This window comes from Phyllobates terribilis, unplaced genomic scaffold (genome assembly GCF_046119375.1).
Source record: "Phyllobates terribilis strain yellow unplaced genomic scaffold, ASM4611937v1 Scaffold_11__3_contigs__length_659146591, whole genome shotgun sequence".
In the NCBI taxonomy this organism is placed as follows: domain Eukaryota; kingdom Metazoa; phylum Chordata; class Amphibia; order Anura; family Dendrobatidae; genus Phyllobates; species Phyllobates terribilis.
Window position 1 is genome coordinate 370513153 of NW_027362771.1, and position 15932 is coordinate 370529084.

Consider the following 15932-nt stretch of genomic DNA (forward strand, 5'->3'; position numbering starts at 1 on the left):
GATTCTGAAAGGACCAATAAAACGGGGAGCAAACTTAGCGGATTTCCCGCGTACCCTGATGTTGCGAGCCGCGAGCCACACTCTGTCGCCCGGGGAGAATATGGGGGCTGGACGACGATGAGCGTCAGCCGACTCTCTCATCCGATTCTTGGAAGCCAAAATAACCTCCTGGGTATGATCCCAAACCTCCCGCGCCTCCTGAACCCAATCTCTGACCCCAGGTTCCACAGAGGAAACCGGCATAGGAACCGGGACTCGCGGATGTTGGCCATTATTTAGGAGAAACGGAGTCTGACCCGTGGAATCCGCCACTGCGTTGTTTAAGTCAAACTCTGCCCAGGGAAGCAATATCGACCAGTCATTCTGGTTGACCGAAACGAAATGGCGCAAGTATGTCACCAGCGTCTGGTTAGTGCGTTCCACCAGACCATTGGCCTCTGGGTGATAAGCAGTGGAAAGATTTAGTTCAATGTCGAGCAAATTACACAATTCTCTCCAAAACCGGGAGGAAAACTGTGGACCCCGATCACAGACAATCCTATCAGGCATCCCGTGGAGACGGAAAACGTGACGAATGAACAACGATGCCAGAACCCGGAAGGAAGGAACCCTAGGCAGAGGGACCAGGTGAACCATCTTAGAGAAATGGTCAGACACCACCCATATAGTCGTGTTTCCCCGGGACTTAGGCAACTCCACAATAAAATCCATCCCAACCAGCTCCCAAGATCTATCCGCCACGGGTAACGGATGAAGAAGACCAGCCGGCTTCTCACGGGATGGTTTATTTCTCGCATAGGAGACACATGCTTGGACATACTCCTTAACGTCCTGGGGTAACCGAGGCCACCAATATGAGCGTTGGAGAAGCTCTGTGGTACGCTTGACCCCAAAATGACCTCCGATCTTAGAGGCATGTGGCCAGGACAGTACCTCGTTCTGTAAATTTGGTGGAACAAACGTCCTCCCGGGAGGAACCTGATTTAGAGACACTGGAGCCAGCGTCCGCATACACTCAGGCGGAACAATGAGCCTTGGCTCGTCCTCATCCTCAGCCATATCCATGGACCGGGACAAAGCGTCCGCCCGAGGGTTCTTCTCTCCTTTTAAGAAGTGAATGGAGAAATTGAACCGAGAAAAGAAAAGAGACCACCTGGCCTGCCTCGGGTTAAGACGCTGCACCGTCTGTAGGTATAACAGACTTTTGTGATCGGAATATACCACGAATGAATGCTTAGCTCCCTCCAAGAGGTACCTCCATTCTGAAAAAGCCATTTTAATGGCCAGCAATTCTTTGTCACCAATAGTATAATTCCTCTCTGCTGGAGAGAAGGTCTTGGAGAAGAAAAAACATGGTCTTGTCCGACCCTGCTCATTCTTTTTGGAGAGAACCGCTCCTGCTCCGACAGAAGAGGCATCAACCTCCAGGAAGAACGGCTTGTCCACATCCGGGCGATGGAGAATGGGAGCTCTAGCAAAGTAGGATTTAATCTCCCAGAATGCCTCGGATGTCTCCTGAGACTAGTCCTTGGGATTGGCACCCTTTCGGGTTAAAGCGGCTAAGGGAGCCACCTGGGTGGAAAAATGTGGTATGAACTGCCGGTAGTAGTTAATAAAGCCCATGAAGCGTTGTACCGCTTTAAGAGAATGGGGCTCCTGCCAGTTCTGTACCGCCACCAACTTTTGTGGATCCATAGCCAATCCCTTACTGGAAATGATGTAGCCCAGGAACGGTAACGACTCTCGTTCAAATTGACACTTCTCCAGCTTACAGTACAAGGAATTTGCTCGCAATCTCTCAAAAATCCTGCTAACATCCTCTCGGTGTGTGGGGAGGTCCGGGGAAAAAATGAGAATATCATCAAGATAGACTGACTACCACGGAAGATAGCAGCAAATCCCGAAAGATATCGTTGACGATATCTTGAAAAACCGCGGGGGCATTGCATAATCCGAAAGGCATGACGAGATACTCGTAATGGCCATCACGAGTGTTAAAGGCTGTTTTCCACTCGTCGCCCTCACGGATTCGCACCAGACTATATGCCCCTCACAGGTCCAGTTTAGTGAAAATATGAGCCCCTCGCAACCTGTCAAACAGCTCAGAAATAAGGGGCAGAGGATATTTATTCTTGATGGTGATGGCATTTAATCCTCTGTAATCAATGCAGGGACGCAAATCACCCCCTTTTTTCTGAACGAAGAAAAACCCCGCTCCCGCAGGAGAGACCGATTTTCTGATAAACCCCCGAGCCAGATTCTCTTTGATATAATCAGACATGGCCTGGGTCTCGGGTACAGACAGAGGGTAGACCCTACCGTGAGGAGGCTCCGTACCGGGGACCAGGTCAATAGGGCAGTCATACGGTCGGTGGGGAGGTAAAGTCTCAGCAGCCTTTTTAGAAAAGACATCCGCAAAGCTCCGGTATTGCACAGGCAGAGCGGACAAGTCGGAAGGAGGCTCAGAGACTGCTCCTCGGGCAGCTGTAACCATACACTGGAGCACACATTCTTTACCCCAGGACTAAATTCTCCCTGTACATCAGTCAATGTGTGATGGCGTAGCCAAGGAAGGCCCAATAACACCTCATCTAATCCCCGGGGATAATAAGGAAGGAGATAACCTCCCAGTGACCCTGAGGAAACGACATGGTGAGAGGAACTGTCTGGTGGGTAATTTGTGTATCCAGCAGGGACCCATTGACCACCCTGATGTTCATTTTCCTAGGCAGTAAGTCCATAGGAATGGCATGTCTCTGGGCAAATGCTGCAGACAAAAAGTTGCCATCAGCTCCAGAATCCACCCACGCCTTGGCTGTGACCACCGTTGTTCCGAAGGACAACGTCACCTCATAAAGTAATTTGGAGGACGAGACCCCTGAATCTAACACACCCCCTCCAACGGCGGTTAGACACTCTCGTTTCCCGACTGTTTGGAGACCTTATTAACGGGGTGCTCCAGGGGACGTGTAAGTCGGGAATGAGGGGACTTAGACTTAGTCTGGGATATGTCCATAGCCTCAGGCTCCGGATTGGAACCGCGGGTTTGGAGATAGGCCTAGAGAAAGCGGGTGCCAACCGAAACCGGGGTCTGGAAAGCTCCAGCTCTAACTTGCGTTCTGCATGAAGCAGATCAATTCTGTTAGCAAGTGTAATTAACTCTTCCAGAGAGGTTGGAATCTCTCTGGTAGCTAGAGCATCTCTAATGTGCCCAGCCAGCCCCCTCCAAAACACCGGGATCAGCGACCGCTCCGGCCAATCCAGTTCAGCCGCGAAGGTTCTGAACTGAATGGCATAATGGCTGGCGGTGACCGACCCCTGGGTCAACACAAGCAGCTTAAGAGCCGTATAATGCTTGACCTGAGGCCCCAGAAAGACGCTTTTTAAGGTCCTAAGAAAAAGACCTGCATTAGCCACAACCGGGTCATTCCGCTCCCACAGTGGAGTAGCCCACTCCAGAGCCCTGTGGGAGAGCAACGAGATAACATAACCCACTTTGGCTCTCTCGGAAGGAAATCGTGCCTCCATCATCTCCAAGTGAATGGAGCATAAATTTATAAAACCCCTGCAAAATTTACTGTCCCCAGAAAATTTCTCCGGGAGAGCAAAGCGGGGTAATGGAGCACTTGCAGCGGTGGCAGCCGAGTTTATCAGTCTGGCTGCTAGAGAAGCCGCCTGAGTAGCTACTGCAGTGGTATCAGCAACCGGGACCGTTTGTTCCAGAGACCTGAGTCTGTTCTCCAGTTGCTGTATATGACGCTGCAGCAGCTGGTTGTCGGCCATGCTTGGCAAGACCCTGGCGCTCAGATACTGTTAGGGGGACGGTTGCAAACACTTTATGAAATAGGAACGCAACCGATCCCGGGGTCCGCGATGCAGCCTGGTGGACTGCTGCCGAACTCTTCCCGGGTGAGAAGGGAAGACAACCAACTAAAGATAACCCTTCCATGTTCACTTCACACTGGACAGGGTATAGCGGTACGCTCTATCTCCGTTGACTGCACGGAGGGAGAGTGACCGGCGACGCACCTAACAAAAACCTTAGCCCTTCGTGTTAAAGCACACGGAAGGGAAAGACGGTTCGCACAATCTCCAAGAACCGCAGGGAGACGTGCGACCGTGGGAACAGCAGTAGCCCTGTCTTTGATACAGGCGCTACGCTATGGGGATTGGCGCTAAAGCGGTTCACACTATTCTCCAAGAACCGCAAGGAGACGTGTGACCGGACTATGAGCAGTAGCCCTGTCTACGGTACAGGCGATACGCTATAGGAGACGGCGCTAGCGTGCGGGTGATTCCCGCCGGGTATTCGAGCACTCATCCGGCGTGCTACCGGACTGAGCAAACCCGCTCTATTTAGCTCACAGGCGGCTCGGGGTGTAAGGCGAACCCCCTGGTTAGAGCCAGTCAGCGAGGCGAAGCTACCTGCCTAGCTAAAGCTATGGCTCTTTGAGCCCGGAGTAAGCGTGCACACACCACAAACAGCTCGCTCAAATGATCTGAGCGCGCCGCCATGTTTGTGGGCGGGCCTTTTAAAGATTAAGCCCTGCCCCACTGTCGCACCATTGGTGACGACACCCGTGACCAATCAGGCGGTGCCAGGTCACCGGGTGAGGTGGGTGCCAAACCACCAATCATGATCCGCCAGGTCATGGACATGCTCAGTGCGATGCATTTAAGACTTGGGCTGCAGTGGCCTAGTCTCTCTCCGCAACCTGTGCTTCATGTTGCTAGGCACAAATACACGAGATACCACTTGTACCTCTTGTGCATTGGCTAGGCGTTGGGACTGATGGTGATGCTGTGCAGCATCAGCCCTGGCTGAACCAGAATGGGAGACCACAGAATCCACTGATGATTCAGAACCCATTTCTGATCCAGCAAGCGCCCAGCGCCTAATAACAGAGAACCATAATGTACCAAAGAGTGCTATGTTGTGGGCTCTTGCTGTTTTTGGTGACCATGTTTTCCTTTTATTAGGAACAGAATCTGACTCAGGATTTGACAAAAAGTTTATCAACTTCACTGCTTGTAGTGGAAGGCCTATTTGGATAGCATTAGATGAAATCTGCGATGACACATGCAATGACACATGTTGGCCACCATATTGATAATAGGTTAGTAGGTTTCTCCTTTAACCCCATAGCTTGTGTTTTAAAGAAGTACTCCCATCAACATTTTTATTCTCTTAATATATTGCATTCATCATATTACACAGCACTGTACACTTACAATTGCTCATTTTGTCTTTCTACCCAGCTAATTCTTCTCTTTTTTTGCTTTATGTAAAAACAGGAAGTCTATTGTCCCTGCATTTATCATTCCTCTCTTCAACTTCTGATCCAGCTGTTCCCTCCTTCCCCTGCCAGGGACTTTTGCAGTGATTCATGACTCATACAGGGAAAATTGACCTCCTGTTTTTACATAGAGTTTCGAAGGATTCAGCTAGTCAGTTTTTTAATCACGTGATGTAATAGACCTAATAGAAAAGAGAAGAATTAGCTGGGTAGAAGGGCAAAATTAGCAATTGTAGGTACAAAGTGTCATATAATATGATGATTGCAATATATTAAGAGGATAAAAATTTTGGTTGGGGGTGTTTCTTTAATTTTGATCACTTTCCAAACCTATTTAATTTTATATGGGTATTTGCTTACTTTTTAAACACCCCTTGTCCCCTGTATGCTAGGTGTCTTTTGAGGCACCCTGTATTATGTAGGTTACCAAGAGATTCTCTGTTTTTGGTTTATTTGTGTATATGTACTTTTTTATTCAGTATTTTGTTTGCTGAATCTTCCATAATAAATGTAAAACAAACTGAATTTGGTACTAGCCCTGTGAAAGAGTGTAATGAAATGAGGCTATTAGCATCGGGGCATGCATAGCTATCCCAACACTTTTAATTAAGATGAAGTTTAATAAAATTTGTTGCTACTTGGGTCTTTGAACTATTTAATTAATGTGAAATCTAATCAAATTTTAACCTCCTTATTTCTAAGAGGCACATTTGTTTCAAGTTAAGCACATCATTTATCATTTATAATTAAAAACCTGGATTTTCCGATGGATTAATTTGTACGGTTGATGCAGAAGCACTGGTTAAAACTAGCTATAGGGAAGCATTTCTGTAAATTGTCTCTACAGCCTACTTGTGCTATATTTTTATAGTTGACAAACATACAAAACTTTGGAATAGGTTACAAAAATTGGTGCTGTTGCATAAAATACAGGCTTTTGGAATAAGGTGAGCAAACACATAAGAAGCTTCAAAATAAATGTTCCAACAAATATATAATCAGAAAAAAAGCGAGACTGCGCCCACTGGAGGGGCTCTGGCTGGGAGTACATATAACTCATACATACCCTCCAGTCCCAGCTTAGAAACCGGCAAAATTTCAAAATCTGCAGTCACAAAGAATGACTGCAGATTTATCAATTTGGACCAGATGACCCCTTTAAGCATATATGTTCCCCTTTGTTTGTATGCTATGTGTAAAAAAGAAAAGCGGTCTATGGAGCGCTAAAGTGATCACTGGAGAAAACAGATTTGGGGCTAAAAACATTTAATAAGCCCTTTCGCCAAAGCTTTTCGATAGTAAACTATCTTCATCAGGTGATTATTAAATGTTTTTAGCCCCAAATCTGTTTTCTCCAGTGATCACTTTAGTGCTCCATAGACCGCTTTTCTTTTTTACACATAGCTTTCTAGTCCCTCTTTGAGGGCCAGTGGCAGGAGCAGCTTTGTGGATCAATCGCTAACTATCCCTGCAATTCCTTCCTCACTCGTTATTTAAGGACCTGCGGCAAGGGAGCCGCCTTTCTCAAACCCACAGAACCTGCGGTGCCGCGCATCCGGTCCCGAGTCACGTGGTCCGCGGCCGGTCACGTGGTCCGCGACCAGGAACTCAGAAGTGGCGAGCACAACCAGCGGTCCGCGGCACACAGCATGTGGTGAGCCCACCGGCCTGCACCACGCGGTGAGACTCACCCTCTCCCCACCTTCTGGCAGTCACCAGGGTTGTGCAGGGGTTCACAACTCCAGTAGGTGAGTGGCCTTTTGGCCGTTTTTAATTCCACATTGGTCCATCTGGTCCTTCACACAGCGCGCTTCTCTCTTTTTTCCTTTGTTTGTATGGGCTTCCTCTCGACACGCTTGCATTTACCTTATTTGTAGAATATTTTTTGTCAGGGCAGTTTTAGTTGCTGAAATATCATTGAGGTTCACGATTTTCATGTTTCAACCCCAATTAAATACTTCTTACTGTGTAGCTAGGAACACATTGTATTATTAATTTGCGATTTTTGACATATTACTTACTTTAGTTAAATAAAAATCAGTGAATATTTGCACTTTTTTTAAAGTCTGAATTTCCACATGAGTATCTGTTTATTCAGTTTCACATCTATATTTAATCACCTATATTTGTAAAGGTGTTTTACAACCCTCTAAAAATATGCATAAATTAGATTTACAAAGTGAGTAATAAAACTTGCTAATATACTTCAATTAGGCCAGATGTCCCCATTACTAGCTAGCTAAGTCATGCTCCTCGAAACAGGAAAGCATTTGCTGTGGCCGGGGTAGTGTGTTAAGTAGGTATTTTAAAATTGAGGGTCTGTTGAAAAATGTTCTTCCAGACAATTGGGCAAATATTACATTTGGGACAGTTGCTGTCAGTCAATCAACTATCTTTCCTTATTACCTGATTTATCAATCATCTAGTATGCTCTTGCAATGGGGAAAAACTTTAAATGGTACTTGTATAAACAGCTGTGTCTACTCTATTTTTTCTTTTTTGCTCAGTTTTATCGGCAGTGACTAGACAGACGTTCAGTGGCCTCAGTGGTAAAATAAAAACACTAAAGAAATGAAACAAAATTTATGACACATTCTATAACAATATCACTTTGCCCTTCATCATATCCTCAACAAGACCTTGACATGTGACAGATTTCTGTAGAGCAACCTGGCAGGACAAGGTTCATAGTATTGAATTATTGAATGGCATGACCTGCAATTGATTTTTCTTTTCTGTGGCAAATCATACAGGAGAAAGTTTATCTCCAGGGAATTAATTAACTTCTGCTCTTTTTACCAATAGCTGCAGATATGTGAAGCTTTCTCTTTCACAAGTACTTGTACTTAACACTTGTTTACATGCTGAAGCCCGGGGAGATGCAGCGTAAATTTATATGGCGTGCAATGCTTGTAGACTACATCAAACACTTTGTTCTTCTCTAGTTCAAGCTTGTGTTGGTTAGTCGGAATTGGAAATGTACAGAGAAAATATGATTTCCTGAGGAAAAGCACCAACTTTTATCTCTAATGGGAAGTGGATATAAAGAAGAGTTAGCATGGAAATTTCTGATACTCCCACCTCTTATCCAAATCTTTCATTGATTATTTCTGCTGCTTAAAGTGGTTAGAATCTAACTATATTTTTAAGGACTTTGTATCTAACCAGTCTACATCAAGCAGCCCAAACATGTTATTACATTTTTATCTTTTGGTTTTCTTCAACTTTTTCTGCCACCCAATCCTTTGAGACTCTTTGTGCAGTTCAGTGAGACAGTTCTTCATCATTGGTCATGTAACTGCTGTAGCATCGGCGTCTCTGCCCCGTACTAGGCAGAGACGCCGTCCCTCTCACCTCCCCGCTCCTGGCGCGGCGTCCTCCAGCGCTTCTCTCCCCGCTGCTTCCGGCACGCGCTCCTTCCCCGGCAGTGTGCTTAGGGCACGCGCGCGCGCGCGCTCCCCCTCTCTTAAAGGGACCGCGCGCGCCGTCCTAAGGAGTCCCCGGCCAATTGCCAGAGGACCTCCCATATTTAAGGCACCTCCTCCAAAATGGAGGTGCCCGAGCAATGTTGTTGCAAAGCCTTCACTCTGCTTCAGCCCTCAGGTCCCGTTGCCAGTGACCTGCCAGTCACCTGCCTGATTCCTGCTTGTTACCTGCCAGTCTTCTGCCAGATTCCTGCTTGATACCTGCCTGATATCCGCTTACCAGCTTGCAAGCCTGCGGTCCGACGGTCTGCTCTCCGACACCTGTCAGTCTGTCTATGGACCAGCCTGCCCGCTCACCTGGGAGCGCTCACCTGTTACTTGCCTGCTAGCCTACCTGGAGGATCTGCCGTCACTTGCCGTGACCACCTGCCTGTCCAGAGACTCTTGCCCGCTCACCTGGGAGCGCTCACCTGCTACCTGCCTGCTAGCCTACCTGGAGGCTCTGCCGTCACTTGCCGTGACCACCTGCCTGTCCAGAGACTCTTGCCCGCTCACCTGGGAGCGTCCACCCGCTACCTGTCTGCTAGTCTACCTGGAGGTTCTGCCGTCACTTGCCGTGACCACCTGCCTGTCCGGAGACTCTCGCCCACTCACCTGGGAGCGCTCACCAGTCACCAGCCCGCTGCCCTTCTACCCAGAGACTGTCCCTGTCACTTGCCGTGACTACCTGCCCGTCTTCCCTGGGAGCCACCCGCTTCCTTACAAGGACTGCCCCCTTGTATAGTTGCACAGAGGTTCCATCTCCCAGATCCGTTACAACTGCTATTACATATTCCCTGCTTCTCCTACAAACTCCCTTCTTTTTCTACAAACTCCCTCCTTTTTCTATGGTTATCTCAAAATCCAACTTTTTTGCAGGCTCCCTGTACCTCTAAAATTCACTATGTACTGCAGTGGCAATGTAAGCAATACTTACAGGAATACGTATGGTAGACACAGGTCAGGAGGCAAAATCTGTTTTGGAAATCTGCACTGTCCTGTCTAGTCAATTTACATGTTTCCCCAAATATGTTTAAGCTATAAATTTTTATTTTTATTCATTTTAAATGGCATGTATAATGAGAAAATGATCTATTGTTTAATTCAACTTTTTCTGTTAAAAGGTATATTTTTTATTTTGACAATGTTTTTTCATATTACAATTTGAATAAAAATTAGAAACCTTGCAATTTTCACACTGGCAACAAGGGCTATTTTAGGCTCATTATTATTTTCATTTTACTCACTTATACTGCCATTAATCCTTTCTAAACTGCAATTGATCCTTCACTGACCTGCCTCCTATTTTACCTAGCCCTGCTCTACTATATGCATTATGTAAAATAGCAGGCAGGTCAGTGAAGGCACAGTCAGTTGCCATGAGAGTATACAGATGAATAAGTAAGCAGAGCACCAGATAGAGCGCCCCCCACAGGCTGCCCCGGAGCATGAACATATCATTATTTCCAAACTGAAAGTAAAGATTACACAAGAACCACAGGATGGATTTCATCAACCAAGGTATCATTTTAATCAGTGTAATGTCGCCCACCTGACAGTGTATGTAGTTTACTAAGCACAATCCTGCTGACAGGTGCGCTTTAACATAAAAATCTGATGTAATGTGTCATTTCCTGATGACATAAGATATTACCTTTAAGTGGTGATGCAGTGAAAATAAATACTTTAGCAACTGAATTTATTTTTGGAAGGTGAATGTATTGGGACATTTATGATGTAATGTAGGTCAATAGTCTTACACAGAAGACTCCTGTGTAAAGATGATAAACTCTTCCAAAGAAGACCTCTTTGGAATCCAGCAGTGTATTACTCTGTGTAATGATTAGGTGCAGAAAGGATAAGCTGTTGCCATGGATACAAATAATGTTTTGGTTATTGAACGATCCAGTGACATGATAATTTGCAGAGTGTGTGATCTTTTTAAGACCTATGTTAATAGACCTTTGAGTCTTATAAATTCATTTAGGATTGTATGCTGGTATAAAATATACTTATCTAAGTAAAATGGTAATTTACTGAAATATATTGTGTTTTTAAAATATCAAAGCTGAACTTTTTTATATATTTCATTAAGATTTACACCCCCCCCCCCCCCCCCAAAAAAAAGGAAAATCTTAACCCCTTTATCCTTGGGAGATTTTCCTTTTTTTTTCGTTTTTTCCTCCCCCTCTTCCAAGACCTATAACTTTTTTTATTTTTCCTTCAATATGGGCATATAAGTGCTTGTTTTTTGCAAGACGAGTTGTACTTTTGAATGACTTCATTGATTTTACCATATAGTGTATTAGAAAACGGTAAAAAAATTCCAAATGCGGTAAAATTGCAAAAAAAGTGCTATCCACAATTGTTTTTGTTTTGTTTTTTAATTTACCATGTTCACTAAATGTTAAACCTGAACTGCCAATATGATTCTCCAGGTCATTACGAGTACACAGATACCAAACATATATAGGTATTTTTTTTATTTAAGTGGTGAAAAAAAATCCAAAATTTGTGAGAAAAAAAAATTTGCTTATGTCACCATTTTTATGAGACCAGTAGCATCTCCATTTTTGGGGATCTAGGGCTGGGTGAGGGCTTATTTTTTGTGCCCTGAGCCAGCATTTTTAACCTCTTAACAACATTAGACGTACTAATACGCGTCTGTGCCCTGGGACTTAAGAGCCAGTCCCGTATTAGTACATCATCGCGATCGCACGCGCACACAGGCTGTGCGGGCGCGATCGCCGCCGGGTGTCGGCTGATTGTCACAGCTGACACCCGGTACTATGTGCAGGGAGCGGTCCCGCACCGCTCCCAGCACATTAACCCCCGCAATGCTGCGATCGAAGTCGATCGCAGCATTGCGGTGGCAAGGGGAGGTGATCGCAGATACTCACCTCCTTTTCCGGCCTCCAGCGCTGTCTGCCGTGGCTTCCAGGATGTTGCCATGATGACCCGATGTTGTCATGACAACATCCGGGTCACCAGACAGCAGGAAGATTTTTTGGACATGCGCAGTGCATCTCCAAACTATCTTCTCCCTGTCCAGCGCGGACAGCCTGCACGGCACAGGGATGGTGCTCCATCCCTATGCTGTGCAGGCGATCAGAATAAAAAAAGTGAAAGTCCCAGAGTGGGACAGAGTAAAAAAGTGTAAAAACTGTCAGAAAGTGAAAAAAAAAAAAAAAAAATTGTAAAAATATAAAAAAAATAAATAAAAAAAATAATCCACCAAAAATAAAAATATAATGTGCCCATCAATAAATATTATAAAAAAAAAAAAAAATCAATAAAAGTACACATATTTGGTATCACCACGTCCGTAACAACCTGACCTATAAAACTGTCCCACTAGTTAACCCCTTCAGTGAACACGGTAAAAAAAAAAAAAAAAAAACGAAGCAAAAAACAATGCTTTATCATCATACCGCCAAACAAAAAATGGAATAACACGCGATCAAAAAGACGAATATAAATAAAAATGGTACCACTGAAAACGTCATCTCGTCCCGCAAAAAACAAGCTGCCATACAGCTCCATAAGCCGAAAAATAAAAAAGTTATAGCTCTCAGAATAAAGCTATGCTAAAAAATATTTTTTTCTATAAAATTGCTTTTATTATGTAAAAGTGCAAAACATAGAAAAACTATATAAATGTGGTACCGCTGTAAACATACTGACCCGAAGAATAAAGCTGCCTTATCAATTTTACCACACGCGGAACAGAATAAAAAAAAACAATTCCTGAATTGTTGGTTTTTGTTTATTCTGCCTCCCAAAAATCGGAATAGAAAGCGATCAAAAAATGTCACGTGCCTGAAAATGGCACCAATAACAACGTCAACTCATCCCGCAAAAAACAAGCCGTCACATGACTGTCTGCCAAAATCTGGAAAAATTATAGCTCTCAAAATATGGCGATGCAAAAACTAGATTTTACAAAAAATGCGTCTTTTAGTGTGTGACAACTGTCAGTCATAAAAACCCGATATGATTCTGGTATCACTGTAATCGCAGCGACCCGAAGAATAAAGTCGTCTAATCACTTATACCGCACGAGGAACGGCGTAAAAAATAAACTCTAGGGTTAGGGTTGGGCTAGGGTTAGGGCTGGGTTTGGGGTTAGGGTTGTGATGGGATTGGGATTTTTTTCAAAAGTAAGAAAAAAAGATGACGATATGGCGACTAGTGTTGAGCGCAAGTGTTCGCTACTTGAGTTTGCATCGGGTGCTCGGGTATGCATTGAGTATCGTGGGTATTTGAGTGACATGCTCGAGTCTCCGCCCTATATGCTTCGCGTCCAAAAAAACTTTGCGGGGATTGCCTGCCATGCACGAGCGATCCCCGCATGTTTTTTTTTGGGTGTCAAATAACCGTGAAACATGCGGGGCATTGACTCGAGCATGTCACTCGAGCACACGAAGTACATGGTGCATACCTGAGTACCCGATGCAAACTCAAGTAGCGAGCACTTGCGCTCAAGACTAATGACAACTTATTCAATATGATGACCTAATGTTATCAAATTCTGTGTCGTACCTCTGGGTTCAAAATGTTCACTATACACCTTAATAAAATCCTTGAGGGGTATAGTTTCCAAAATGCGGTCACTTGTGGGGGAGCTCCACTGTTTAGGCACATCAGGGGCTCTCCAAACGCGACATGGTGTCCGCTAACAAATTGAATGGAAAAATCGGCTGAAATTGTTAGCGGATGCCATGTTGCGTTTGGAGAGTCCCTGCGTGCCTAAACATTGGAGCTCCCCAACAAGTGACCCCATTTTGGAAACTAGACCCCCAAAGGCACCTATCAAGATGCATTTTCCATTCAATTTGTTAGCGGACACCATGTTGCATTTGGAGAGTCCCTGTGTGCCTAAACATTGGAGCGTCCCCACAAGTGACCCCATTTTGGAAACTAGACCCCCCAAGGCACCTATGTAGATGCATAATGAGCACTTGGAACCCCCATGTGCTTCACAAATTGATTCGTAAAAATGAAAAAGTGAAAAAAAAAATACTTTTTCATTTTTACGGATCAATTTGTGAAGCACCTGGGGGTTCCAAGTGCTCACTATGCATCTAGATAGGTGCCTTGGGGGGTCTAGTTTCCAAAATGAGGTCACTTGTGGGGAACTCCAATGTTTAGGCACATCAGGGGCTCTCCAAACGCAGCATGGCGTCCGCTAGTTATTCAAGCAAATTTTACAATCAAAAAGTCAAATGGCGCTCCTTCCCTTCCGAGCCCTGCCGTGCACCCAAACAGTGGTTTTTCCCCACATATGGGGTATCTGCGTGCCCCGGGGAAATTGCACAACAAATTTTGGGGTCCATTTTTTCTTGTTACCCCTGTGAAAATAAGAAAAATTGGGTCTAAAGTAACATTTTTGTGAAAAAAGTTAAATGTTCATTTTTTTCTTCCACATTCAAAAAATTCCTGTGAAGCACCTGAAGGGTTAATAAAGTTCTTGAATGTGGTTTTGAGCACCTTGAGGGGTGCAGTTTTTAGAATGGTGTCACTTTTGGGTATTTTCTGTCATAAAGACCTCTCAAAGTGACTTCAAATGTGATGTGGTCCCTAAAAAAATGTTTTTGTAAATTTTGCTGAAAAAATGAGAAATCGCTGGTCAACTTTTAACCCTTATAGCTCCCTAACAAAAAAAAATTTTGGTTCCAAAATTGTGCTGATGTAAAGTACACATGTGGGAAATGTTATTTATTAAGTATTTTGTGTGACATATCTCTCTGATTTAAGGGCATAAAAATTCAAATTTTGAAAATTGCTAAATTTTCTAAATTTTCACCAAATTTCCGTTTTTTTCACAAATAAACGCAAGTGATATCGAAGAAATTTTACTAAAATCATGAAGTACAATATATCACGAAAAACATTCTCAGAATCAGGGGGAACCGTTGAAGCGTTCCAGAGTAATTACCTCATAAAGTGACAGTGGTCAGAATTGTAAAAATTGGCCTGGTCATTAACGTGCAAACCACCCTCGGGGGTTAAGGGGTTAATAATGTCATATTGGGGTAGATATGATGTTTTGATCTCCCGTTATTGCATTTTGTTGCAATTTTAAGGCGGCCAAAAAAACGTAATTCTGGTGTTTCGATGTTATTCTCTCATTACACCGTTTACCGATAAATTGGGTATCTCTGAACATGGGGATACAAAATATTTTAATTTTTTTTAGTTTTATTTTGAATGGGGCTAAATTGAGATTATTTGAACTTGTTTTTTTTAAAAACTTTTTTTTAAAACTTTTTTTACTGGCTTCAATAATCCTCTTAAGAGAATTGAAGCTGCGATCATGCGATCGCCTGTGCTACACATAGCAGGGCTTTTGTCCTGCTATATGTAGCAAAAATCATGATCTCCTATGAACGCTGGCCATGGGCCGGAGTTCATAGAACATTTACAGTGACAAGTACGGGGGTCTTCTGCAGATCCCAGGCTGTCATGACAGCCCTCAGCACCCCGCAATCACGTGACAGAGATGCTGATGGGCGGGTATTGTGACGTGCTTCCGGCCAGCACATGTTAAATACCACAGATTGACAGCTGCATTTAACTTGTTAACAGCCACGGGTGGATCTGCTAGCTGTTAGAGGCACATGACAGCTGATATGATCAGCTCTCATGTGCAGGGAGAGATGCGGGCTCAGCGCTAGAGCCCGCATCAAAGGCAGGGACATGACCGATGACTTATCTCGGTCATCAGTCATGAAGAGGTTAAAATGTACTGTTACCACACTGTATTCTTTAAATTCTAATGTTTTTAATTCTTCATAATTTAAATGTAAATTAATATTTTTTTCTCTTTCTACACTCTGTCAAATTTGTTTGGCATTCTACATAATGCCTATTGTTAGTATTACTATTTTATTATTATATACAGTCTTCTTTTTAGATAATAGGCCCTTTTGGTTGATAGGTAAAAATGAGCTGGCAAATGCCGGTAAATACGAGCCCTAAACATGATTGTATAAGATTATAGTGAGCTGACCTTTTATTTTATAAAGCAATACCTTATTCACAACATTTAAAATCTGTCTTAGTCAAAACAAGATGCACTGCTGGCTTGCTGAAGTATCAGATTACTACAGCTACTATTAAAAGTTTATGTAGAGGGGAAGGAGATGAGGGAAGAGGAAAAAGAGGCACA

The 15932-nt window shown here is 44.1% G+C and overlaps 1 protein-coding gene across 2 annotated transcripts in view; it reads left to right on the forward strand.

The window, feature by feature from the left end:
* APBA2 (amyloid beta precursor protein binding family A member 2) overlaps positions 1 to 15932 on the forward strand; it is a 699615-nt gene that overhangs the window by 183712 nt on the left and 499971 nt on the right. The gene's annotated exons all lie outside the window — the stretch shown is intronic.